The sequence below is a fragment of the Acomys minous genome, assembly GCF_964271855.1.
Source record: "Acomys minous genome assembly, chromosome: 16".
NCBI lineage: Eukaryota > Metazoa > Chordata > Mammalia > Rodentia > Muridae > Acomys > Acomys minous.
In genome coordinates, this window is record NC_140498.1 from 20770519 (window position 1) to 20782568 (window position 12050).

Genomic DNA, 12050 nt, shown 5'->3' on the forward strand with positions numbered 1-12050 from the left:
AAGTGGGTTCCTAGCACCTGAGTACATGCCTGCCCACACTGCCCTTACAAAGAGTCTCCTAAATGATTGTGAGAAAAAAATTATGAATCACAATTTTTTAATTGATTAAACTGTAATATTCTCCAAGGGCAAAGGATTTTTTTAATCGAAACAAATTTAAGAATTCCCCCAAAATGCGTAAGCTTTTAATTAGCATAAACCCATATATAAGGCATACAAGTCACTGAGCCCGTGCACAGCGCTGGCTTACACTCTTCTTGTGTGTGTGTCTGTGGGTGCATGGAGTGAGAGGTCAGAGGACAACCGTGAGTGTCACTCTTCAGGAGCCACCCACCTTGTTTTGTGTGTCTCTTTTTATTACTCTTGTTGGTGCTATTATTGCTGGTGCCGGTGTACCTGTGTGTGCATGCGTGATGTATGGAGGGGCATGGTTGCCATGGTTTCTGTCTGGAGACCAGAGGACAACTTTGTGGAGTCTGTTCTCTCTGCTTCCACCTTAACTCGAGTTCCAGGAGTCAGACACTGGTTGCTAGGTCTCTCCAGGCCCCACCTTATCTCTCCCTGCAACTCGGGCCTCACCAATTAGGCTAGACTGAATGGTCATCGAGTCCCAGGGATCCACCTGCCCCTGCCTCCCTGCTGTGGGATTGCAAACACTCATTACCCCACCTGACCGCTTGCTTGCTTGCTACCCGTTTGTTCATGAGGGTAGAACTGGTGTCCTTATTCTGGCAGGACAAGTGAATTCACTGTCCTGAGCACCTCGCCCCAGCCCCAAACTTACACTCTTTCCACACAAAGTCTCCTTCCCAGCATTCTCTCATGACTCTGCCCAAACAAAGGAAATGACATCCCCAGTTTGGTCCATTGCATAGACACCACCCAGAAGAGAGACAAAGAAACCTGGTTTTAGGCAAAATACAATTTCCCTTTTCCTTCTCCCTCCTCTCCAGGCATTCCTCGAGGTTGCTGGGCTGTCTGTGTGCTGGCCTCTGAAGACCTTCCGCGCTGAGGACTCCAGTTTCTGAAATGTGATCATTCTCCTCACGGGGTCGCTGGTCCCGCCAAGTCCTACCGCTCCTCCCGGCCGCCCGGTGTGTCCTCTGAGTGGGTTCCAGAAACTGTCCTGGGCTTCACTTATCACCTCCCCGGCCCCTCTCCAGCAGCCCGCAGAAAGGCAGCCTGTCCTGTGGTGCAGACTGGAACAAGCTGGCCTCTGCTGCACAGCGGGAGACGCGGCTCTGGACGTTCCCGGGGAAATAGGAAGGTGTGCGGTGGCTGGGGCCTCCGTCTGGTTTCGCAGGCACAGTCTGCAAGCCTTGCCCGCAGCCAGCCAGCTAAGGGGTACGCTCAGGGATGGTGCGCAAGACAAACCCATATGCATTGTCACTCATTACTATGAAAATTAAAGCCCCGTGCTGGGCTTGTTTTACATCCAGGAAATTAGCAGAGGATTGGAACATTCTGGCAGGAGTTCAGTGATTTGGGCCCAGCAAACACAGATCACTGCTGAGTACAGCCCTTTGTAAGGACCAATGGGTCCCCCAAATTCCCTCAGCTAGCTCAAGTCACTTCTATCACTCGCTACCAAAGAGACCTCATTAAAACAAGGACCTCAGCTCACCACAGAAGCATTACAGTGAGAACTCATGGCACACCAGCACTGTAGAAGGAGCTGTAGCCTTAAAATGATATAAAGTCTAAATAGCAACATGAAAATAAATACACACATGGGGCCAGGAGATGACTCAGTGAGTAAAAATACCCATCACCAAGCCTGAGTTCAAATCCCTTGGACCTATGAGGAAAGAGAGAATCCACTGCATTCCCTAATACCATAATTCTGGGCCCAACGGCTGTACAGGGGCCTCTGGGGGGACACTGAGCACGCAAACCAAGGCAGGCTTTGAATCAAGCTTGCTTCAGCCCCATGCTACTGTGCAGAGAAATCTTCCCAAAGGGCAAGTCCCTGCTTGCTTTCCTCCGGGTCTCTGAGGCTCGCAGCAGCCTTCTGAGGACTCCAAGCAATGCACTTGTGATCCCCCTGGACTGCGGTTTTACCCTCCCCCATGTAGCTGTCCCACCACACTCACCACAGGCTGCCGCTGTCACAGCAAGAGTTATAGATTTCCAAGCTCCGTCCTTGACCACACTCGTCTCCAGCCCGGTAGGCCCTCCTATGCGGCCCAATGGACTACTTGTATTATTTATCAGATTCAGTGTTGTTTTTATTGGCCTGTTTCAATTGTACGTATATACAGGGCAGGATTTCATGGCCTGAGGTGTGCATCCATCCTGTAATGAACAAGTCACTCCTTTGTCATTTTTTTTTCACTCCTAAAGCTCAAGCAATGCCCCTGTCTCAGCTTCTCTAGTAGTTGGAATACTGTCCCCAGCTTGCACTTATAATTTGTGGTGAGAACATTCAAAAACACTTTTCTAGCTGTTTTAGAATCTATGACACATTTTTTAAAATTGTTTTTATTTTAAGTATGTGTTGGGGGGGGATGCGCGCGCGCGCGTGTGTGTGTGTGTGTGTGTGTGTGTGTGTGTGTGTGTGTGTGTGTGTGTGTAGCTGCAGTACCCTCAGAGGCCAGAAGAGGGTGTCAGATTCCCCTGAAACTGGAGTTGCAGACGATTGTGGAGATGATACATGTTCTGGGAGGTGAACCTGGGTCCTCTGCAAGAGGACTGAGTCATCTCTCCTCCAGCTTCACATTATTGCTAACTAAAACACCTATTCTCCCAGCCTGCTTATAACTCTTTCCCTAGGCCACACCCCTTTCATCTACCTCCCTTTCCTACCCAGTGTGTCTAGGAACCACTCTTCTCTGATTCCAAGATTTTTAGATGCCACCTAAGTAGGATCATACAGTCTTCGTCTTTCTGTGCTCACCTTTTACACAATGCCATCAAGTCCATCTGTCTTGTTACAAAGGGTAGGGTTGTTTTTTGGGTTTGTTGTTGTTGTTGTTGTGTTTTTTCGGGGGTTTTTATTGTATTCCATTATGGATATAGACCACATTTTCTTTTTTTATTTCTTTCTTTCTTTCCTTTTTTTTTGTTTTTTTTTTTTGTTTTGTTTTTCAAGACAGGGTTTCTCTGTGTAGCCTTGACTGCCCTGGTCTCGCTTTTATAGACCAGGCTGGTCTCGAACTCACAGCGATCCTCCTGCCTCTGCCTCCTGAATGCTGGGATTAAAGGCGTGCGCCACCACACCCCCCCACCCCCCCACCCCCGGCTTCACATTTTCTTTTTATTTATCCATCCACTGCTGAACATTGTTGATTTTAGACTTTGGCTATTGTTAATAATGTTGCAATAAATATGGACAGATAGAGAACTCTTTGATATAATTTCATTTCTTTGTCTTATTTTCACAGAAACATGATAACTAGGTCATGTGTTGATATTTTTGTTTGTGTATTTGTGTGTACATGTCCATGTGGGCATGATGCAGGGGACACATTTATTCCATGGCTTGCATGTAGAAGTCAGAGGACGACTGTAGAGTTGGTTCTCTCCTTCCATTCTTATGTGCAGTCCAGAGGTTGAGCTCGTGGCCGAGCTTGAGTGGCATGTGACTCTAACCTCTGAGCCATCTTGCCAATGCATCTTTCAGGTTTTGAGGGACTTCTATCTTAATTTCCCTAGTGTGTTCATTTGCATTACTACTCGCAGGGAGGAGGGGTACCCCTCTCCACAGCTGACCAACATTTGTTATTTCTTGTCCACGTTTAGCCTTTTAAAGAGCTTCTAGAATGTTCCTTCTTCCACGTTCCTGCTAAACTTGTTACGTGACTTTCTGATATGTGTATGCAGCAGTGTCTTTTTTTTGTTTTGGGAGGGGTGTTTTTGTTTTTTTGGTGGGTTTTTGTTTTATTTTGTTTTGTTTTGCTTTTGCTTTTTTGGTTTTTTTGGGGGTTTTGTTGTTGTTGTTGTTGTTGTTTGTTTTTTGGTTGGTTGGGGTTTTTTTGTTGTTGTTGTTGTTGGTTGGTTGGTTGTTTTCTTGAGACAGGGTTTCTCTGCATAGCCTTGGCTGTCCTGGACTCACTTTGTAGACCAGGCTGGCCTTGAACTCACAGCAATCCACCTGCCTCTGCCTCCTGAGTGCTGGGATTAAAGGCATCTGCCACCACCGCCCAGCGGCAGCGGTGTCTTATTGCAGATTTTATTTTTATTTTTGTGTTGATAAGGACACTAGGATCTCATCACATTCTTAACCATTCTCAAGCTTCTGAAGGATTGTGTCCTCATCCACTGGGCTATGTGTCTTTTCTCACTTAGTCATGAGAGATGTGTACATATTCTAGGTGCTAGTCCCTTATGAAACAGGCAAATATTCTTACCTCTCTAAAAAAACTAATAATTTCTTTACAATACAAATGTTTTTCTTTTTCACTAATGCTGATTTCTTTCTACTGTTGCTTATGTTGTATAAATACACATGTACATGTACACACACACACCTGAACACGTGTGCAATGGGAATATTTTTTCTAGCTTTGTAGAGATACATTTATTTGATTGCTATAGGTCCACCCAGAGTTCCTATACCTTCTTTTCTAATTATACTTTATTTCTTTGTTGCATGTGTATGCACGCTTGCTGTGGAGCATTCACAAAGGTCAGAGAACAACTTGCAGCAATCTGTCCTCTCTACCCAGGGATCGAACTCAGCTCCTCAGGTTTGGCAGGAGGCCCCTTTACTCGCTGAGCCATCTCACTGGCCCTCCTATTCCTTCTGTAATATAGTCTATAATACTCCTTTATGAACCTTCTTACTTCTGAAACGTCCATCCGTGGCTGAGTCTCCTCTCGCCCGGACAGCTTTGTTTCTGTGTTTGGTTGTTTGAAGGGTTGGTTCGGTTTAGTTCCGTGGTGCTGGGAACTGAACCCAGCCTTGTGCATGGTAGACACATTCACTACCCCTGTCTCGCCACTCTTGGTCACAACCTGTTTGTTTTCACACCAGAAGGTGATGAGCTTGTTAAAGGCCAGGAAGTCCCCATTTTCTCCCAGCTGGGGTCAGGGCCAGTTGAACTGAGTTGGACTTGCAGATTCCTAACTGGCATCTGTAACGTGCGGTATTTAGGTGAGTCTTCGCATGCTGTTTGAGCTCACTGAGACACTGTCTCCAGAAGTGAGACTGTCCCTCCTCTGTCCTCACCTCTACTCCACTCTAACTTTCAAACCCAAGCATGTTTGTCTCAAAGTGTCCTCCAAGGCTCCTTGATAGGGGACAGGCTGGCCCCCTGACTCTGTGAGAAGACAACAAGAGGACATCAAAACCGAGTTAAAAAAAAAACCAAAACCATTGTGTCTCTGAGAACAGCTGGGTCAGCCATCTCCAACAGAGGTCACTACCATTTGTCCCTGATAGAAAGATGTCTGCATTGGGAGAGAGAAGCTGGAAGCCCAGCCGTGAGAGCTCAGCTGTGAAGAGAAAGCTCAGTTGGGAGGCCCAGCTGCCTGCCTCAACTTCCCCAGTGGGTTTCGGGCAGATGTTGTAAGCACCCAGTTTGATGATGTCATCACTAGCTGTTGCTGTTTGTGCTTCTGCTGGGAAGCCTTACCAGACAGGACACTCCGCTTTGGCCAGGCCTCTGCTCATCAGACATTCTGGCTGCCTCCCTCAGGTGATTTTTGCTAGATGTTCTGAGCACCCCATCCAAGGATTTTTGTTTGGTTGGTTTTGTTTTTGTTTTTTTGTTTTTGTTTTTGTTTTTTTGAGAGAGGGTTTCACTGCGTATCCTTGGCTATCCTGGAACTCACTCGGTAGATCAGCGATCCACCTGCCTCTTCCCCCTGAGTGCTGGGATTAAAGGCGTGCACCACCAACACCTGGCCCATCCGAGGATATTTAAATACCTATATGCTTCTTGCTGTTTCTTCCTTTACTTTGGCTTGCCGTGTTCTTAACGAACCAGCTCATTCAAAACTGAAAGTATGGGCTGTCCTAAATCATCCTCTGGACCCTACAAAACAGCGTCAAAGAAGGTGGGTGCCCTTGGCTTCCCCAGCAGAGCCCCAAAGATAATTTTTACAAAGAGTGGGAGAGGAGAAGTAGACATGAGTCGCTGTGGTAGTGATGGGTAAACAGACACCTTTCCAAATGGCTCTCCCTCTGGGATAATCAGCTTTTGTTTTTTCTAGATCCCATGAACTACCTGTGGAGGAGGAATGGTGAGTGCTGCTCACAGGGACCCCACTGCATTGTTAGTTGCTCATAAAGTGTCTTTCTGTTGCCCTCTCTCTTTCTCCACAGGCATTTGGCTTAAGTGACCTCATAGATAAGCTTTGAAAAGTAAAACCAGTTTCCACTCTTGCAGTAGCAGGCCCCTCGGTCCTCTGGATGTTTTTATCACCAGCCATCTGAGGTGGTAACACACACCGAGGGCTGAACAAAGCATGGGGGAATGTTCCCTTGGGGCCAAGAAGGTTTTATGAGATCCCTTGACTAATTAAAATGCACTCGTGCAGACAGATGTGATCTTTAGTGTCTTACGAGCACCTGAAAACCACATCATGACATTTAAGCCAAGCTCGCTGAGATGGCCCCAGCAGCAGCCACAAATCCCAGACAGAATGGAAAATGCTAAATTCTGTGTTTGGGGCTTGCTTTGAAGGGCAAGAACGCTGAGATTCCTAAGGTTTGTTCTTAGTCTACCAACAGCCAGAGAGACTACCTCTCCCCCTGTCTTTGGGCTGACTTGGCCTTGGGATAAGAACAAGCAACATTTTTATGATGCTGTTATTGGCCAGTTGCTGTCTACAAAGACTACAGTCCAAGAGAATACTCCATCCCACAGGGTCAGGAGCCTGAGCAAGCCCCGTACAGCTCGGCCCCAGGATAGAGTGGCCCTAGGCCACTACCCCAGAGGCCCCAAAGACATCCAAGAGCCTGGAGCAAAGATGGAAAGTTCTGGCTTATTGCTGTAACCTTGATTGAAGCATTCCTTTGTCTAGATCTTGGGCCTTGAGGAGGCACACAGGAAGAGGATTCCTGTCCCACCCCCAACCCCCTCACCCGTTTCCTTTTGTAGTATCCATGGCAAATGGGATGCTTTGTGAGGCTGGGGGGCGGGGGAGGGCGGGAAGGGGAGTTTCTGGTTCACGGATACCCAAAGGATACATTCCTGACATGGGTGGGTTCCAGAAGAATCTTTGCAGGAGCCTGGAGCAGTTCTGTTAGACCTGGATGCCCTGCCAGAAAAGCCAGCCCTTGAATCCGGTCCTATCTCAACCAGCCTTCCTGTCCGGCTTAACTCCTGGCAACTGTTAATCTTGATCCTCAACTTGATGAGATCGGAAATCAATTAAGCAGCCTGCCTTTGAGCAGATCAGTGAGGACATCTCACCGGAAGCTTTAACTGAAGAAAGAGCCTCCCTATGTGTGTGAGACCTTCAGCCCAGAGGTAAGGAAGTCCCAGGAAAAAGCATCTGCCCTGTTGCTACTGCTGCCACCTTCAAACCCTGACTTCGGCAGGCAGCTTCCTCTGCCTTCCAACGTGGACTGAAGGTCAGCGGCTCTCCAGGAGTCCTCCCTCCAGGCCTTTGGTGCCAGATTAGGACTGCTGAGACACCCAGCCTCGTGGACTGACCAGCTACCACGGTCTCAGCCTCTCTAGTCGGTGTTGGACTACCCAGACGGTGTCACGCAAGGCAACCGGATTAATCACCTTTGCAAAATATACTCACTCTATCCATTCTGTTCTTAGAGAATTCTAACACATTAACACACTCCCCAATGTTTGGAGGTGGAGACTTGTTGGAGGCGGGGCCTAGTGGGAGGCGGGGCCTAGTGGGAGGCATGCAGACCCCTCATAACAGCCACAGGCTTGGCCAGGCTGGCCACCGCTGTCCAGACAGTTGCCCAGCGCCCCAAGTTCCGGCTGAACCTGTACGAGCTGAAGGAAGATGGGCAGATCAAGCCCTCATGAGCATGGTGGCCAGCCTCTTGTATAAGGAACAGGTTGGTCCCTACTACACAGAGCCTGGCATTGCTGGCTTGGACCCAAAGACCTTTAAGCCCTGTATTTGCTCTCTAGACCTCATTGGCTGCCCCATGGTGACTGATGGCTTTGTAATCAGTGGGACCTGCTCCGAACCAATGTATGGGATGTGTGAGTCTCTCTCTGGGAGCCCAGCATGGATCCAGAAACCATTTGAAACCATTTGCCAGGCCATGCTGAATGCTGTGGACTAGGATGCCATATCAGGCAAGGGCATCACCGTCCACATCGTTGAAAAAGACAAGATCACCACACAGCACACTGAAGGCCTGGATGGACTGACCCTATGGCCTGGCCCCAGTTTCCTTTTGTTGTTTGTCTTTTTAAGAAAATTACCTTTCTTTCAAAAAAGAAGAAACAAACAAACAAACAAAGCACACAGAGGTGTCCATGTTCTGCCTCAAAACAACATTCCTCATGGCGGCTCTCCCACATGCACCCATCAACCACCTCTTCTCAGGGTCCCACTCATGTCCCCAAGACAGACATCCCTTACTGGCCACATTGTGCTGCCCAGCTCTGTCCTCAAGACTGGCAGGGAAATTGATGTCCTCTTGTGGAGGTAAAGCTCAGGGACAGACCTGCCCTGGTGGTCAGGAAGACCTACCTGGGGCCTCTTGGTTACATCATCCCCACAGCACAGGGCATATTAGAGCTTGGGAATGTAAGGTCAGGTGACTTGGGGTGGAGAAACTTCAAATTCAAGTTACCCTGTTCCTTTGCTTCCTCTGGAAATGGCCAGAGGAGAAGGCAGAGACTTTGCAGAAGAAAGGGTCAGCAGGGCTTGCTGCACAAGCACGAGGACCTGAGTTCGAGCCCCAACACCTGCTTAAAAGCTGGGCATGGTGATGAGCACCTGTCATCCCAGCACTTGGGAGGTGGAGACAGGAGGGTCCCTGGGAGTCAATGGCTAGCCATTGATAAGGTGGAGAGCAATTAAGGAAAAGATATATGTGCATGCACACACTCATGAACATGCACACACTAGCACAAGAAGGAAAGTGGGGAGGGCAGAGAGCCAGAGGTTAAAGGGCAGATGAAGATGGGCTGAGCAATGGATCAGGAGGTCTAAGAGGCTCAGATAAACCTGAGTCCTGATTGGGCAGCTGTGCTGGTCCAATTCAACCCACTTCCTACTCTGTGCTGCTCTGGGTCCTCTCTCTCACCCACCACCATGGTTTGTTTCTTTATAGGGACTGATACCCTCCCCGGCCCCACCCACCTTGGATGCTGTAGCAGAATAGGGCTGGCTGACAAGTTGTGGTATCTCCCAATGCTCTGGAGGCTGGCAAGTCAAGATCAACGTGTTGACAGAGTCACTGGTGAGAGCCCGGCTTCTCCCTGTGTTCTGCAGGGTCTCACACACACACACACACACACACACACACACACACACACACACACACACACACACAGAGCAAGGGTGGAGAATGGGGAGAAAATATTTAATTCTGAAAGCAAAGGCAGGCAGATCTGAGTTCAAGGCTAACCTACTCTACATAGCAACTTCCGGTCCAGCTGGTCCAGTGATAACTCTATAGTAAAAGAAGAAAAAGGGGGCCCCCACAGCAGAAGATGTAGGACTGGTCTATGTCATCCCCTTTTCCCTTCTCTGTTGTTGTTGTTGTTTGAGGTGGGGCTGAAGTCTCCGGACCTGAGACCTGCAGAAGCCCCCAGTGAAACAGTTGCTAGTTTAATTGGAAGGCACCTGTTATTTTGTTGCTGTTGTTTCAGTAAATTGATTTCCCCCCCCCACCTCTTGTTTCTTTTGAGCAAAGAAAGATAATTGATTTTTATATATTGATTAGGTATCAAGCATCTTGCTAAACTGCCTTGCTATTTCTCTGTAAATTTGGTGGTGGGGGAAATGCTCTTCTCATAGAACCAGATCATTAGGTAACAATTCCGATTTGGTTTCCATTTTTAAATACTTACACAATGATTTTTTTTTCCTTCTGTGCATGTCTGGGGCTCCCAGGACAAAACTGGATCAAACTGGACCCTGGGAGCTGAGCTCATCCCTGACACATGAGGACTACATCCAGGATGCCACTGTTTGAATTGCTCATTAGTGCAGATTATACTCGGACCATATCCATTTTTTAGTCCTAAAGGTGCTTTATTTCTTTGTATTTGTGAGTGTGTGTGCATACACTTTTGTGGGGCACACATGTATATGTGTGTCCATGTGGAGACCAGAAGTCAACCTTAGGGATTTTTCCTCAGGAGCCATCACTTTGGTTTTGTTTGCCTTTTTTTTTTTAATATTTTCTTTAATTTTTAAATTTATGTGCATTGGTGTGGGGGTGTCAGGTCTTGGAGTTACAGACAGTTGTGAGCTGCCATCTGGGTACTGGGAATTGAACATGGGCCTTTGGAAGAGGAGGCAGTGCTCTTAACCACTGAGCCATCTCTCCAGCCCTTGCTTGGCTTTTCTAAGTGTGTGGTATGTGTGTGTGTCTACATATGTGTTCCCACGAGTGAGGCACCTGTGTGTATGTGGGTATGTGTGCACATGCATGTGGAGGCCCAAGGCTGACATCAGAGTATCTTCCTCTGTCTCTCTCCACCTTGTATATTGGGTCAGGCTCTCGCTGAACACAGAGCTCAGTGGCCCTGTCCAGTATTCTGTATCCTCCATCTCTGTCACCATCCACAGCTGCAGGTGGACTGCGATACGCCCCCCACTTGACTTTTACATGGATTCTAGGAACTGGAACTCTGGTCCTCACCTATGATAAGTGCTTTCGTGCTTAGCCATCTCCCCGGCCCCCACCTTGTGTTTTGAGACAAAGTATAGTGGTTTGAATGTAAAGCACCCCCATAGGCTCATGTGTTTGAACACTTGGTCCTAGCTAGTGGCAGTGTTCGGGAAAGTTATGGGACCTTTAGGGAGTGAGGCCTCTGTGAAGGAAGTGCATCACTAGAAGATGGCCTTGATGCTTCAGAGCCTGGCCCCACTTCCTGTTCTCTTTGCCTCCGTGTGTGTGTGTGTGTGTGTGTGTGTGTGTGTGTGTGTGTGTGTGTGTTTGTGTGTGTGTGTGTGTGTATGCCTGTGTGTGTTTCTCTGTCTCTCTCTCTCTCCCTCTCTCTGTCTGTCTCTGTGTCTGCTTCTCTGTCTCCGTCTCTCTCTGTCTCTGTCTCTGTCTCTCTCTGTCTCTGTCTGTCTCTCTGTCTCTGTCCTGTCTCTCTCTGTTTCTCTCTCCCTCTGACTGTCTCTGTCTGTCTGTCTGTGTGTGTCTCTCTCTCTTTCTGTCTATCTGTCTGTCTGTCTCTCTCTCTCTCTTTTTCTCTCTCTCTCTCTCTTTCTCTCTCCCTCTGCTTCCTGGACATGGAAGCAATGTGACTAGACAGCTTATTTCTCCTGCTGTCTCAGGAACTGTGGACCAAAATAAGCCCTTTCTCCTTTAAGCTGCTTTTGTCAGGGTGTTATATCACAGCAACAGGAAAAGAAGCCACAACACAGGGGTTCAGCCTGGAGCTTGCCAGTTAGGCTGGTCTGGCTGTCCACATGCCCCAGGGTTCTGCCTATCTCCTGCTCCTCAGCCCTGAGAGCATAAGCACACACTTCCACTCCAGGCTTTTCTGTATAGTTCTGGAGATTGCGTTTGTGTCCTCGTGCTGGAAAGCAAGCACTCTTCCCTCTGCCCTATCCCCCGGCTCCTTATTTCTCTCTTCGCCTTTTCTAAGCTGTATTTCACATGCCACAGGCTTCACCCGTGAAAAGCATACAGCTCAGTGCTTGCTTGAATATTCACAGAGTTGAACAGACATCTAATTTTAGACCGTTCCACCGTCTTCAGAAGAAACCCCATCCATCAAGAGCCAGGCCATTTCTGCTCCCCTCTTACTGCCGGGGGTGGGGGGGTGGGGGTGTTGTTTTTAGTATGTTGTTTGTTTACATGGTTCAAACCCAAAAATGACAGAGAGCTGTAAAAGCAGGTCGCAAAAATACCTGAGAAGTCCTGGCTTCTACCCCACCCCCTCTTCCTGCCCCCTACAGGTAGCCACTTTCATTAGTTGTGTGTTTCCTGC

General features: G+C 48.2%; 1 long non-coding RNA gene across 1 annotated transcript in view; it reads left to right on the forward strand.

The window, feature by feature from the left end:
• Positions 1–7342: 7342 nt before the first annotated feature.
• Positions 7343–12050, forward strand: part of LOC311586967 — a 31092-nt gene continuing 26384 nt past the window's right edge. The window contains exons 1-3 of the long non-coding RNA XR_014775709.1: positions 7343–7418; positions 9209–9337; positions 9994–10129. This is a non-coding gene — a long non-coding RNA (uncharacterized lncRNA). The remainder of the gene's footprint in view (positions 7419–9208; positions 9338–9993; positions 10130–12050) is intronic.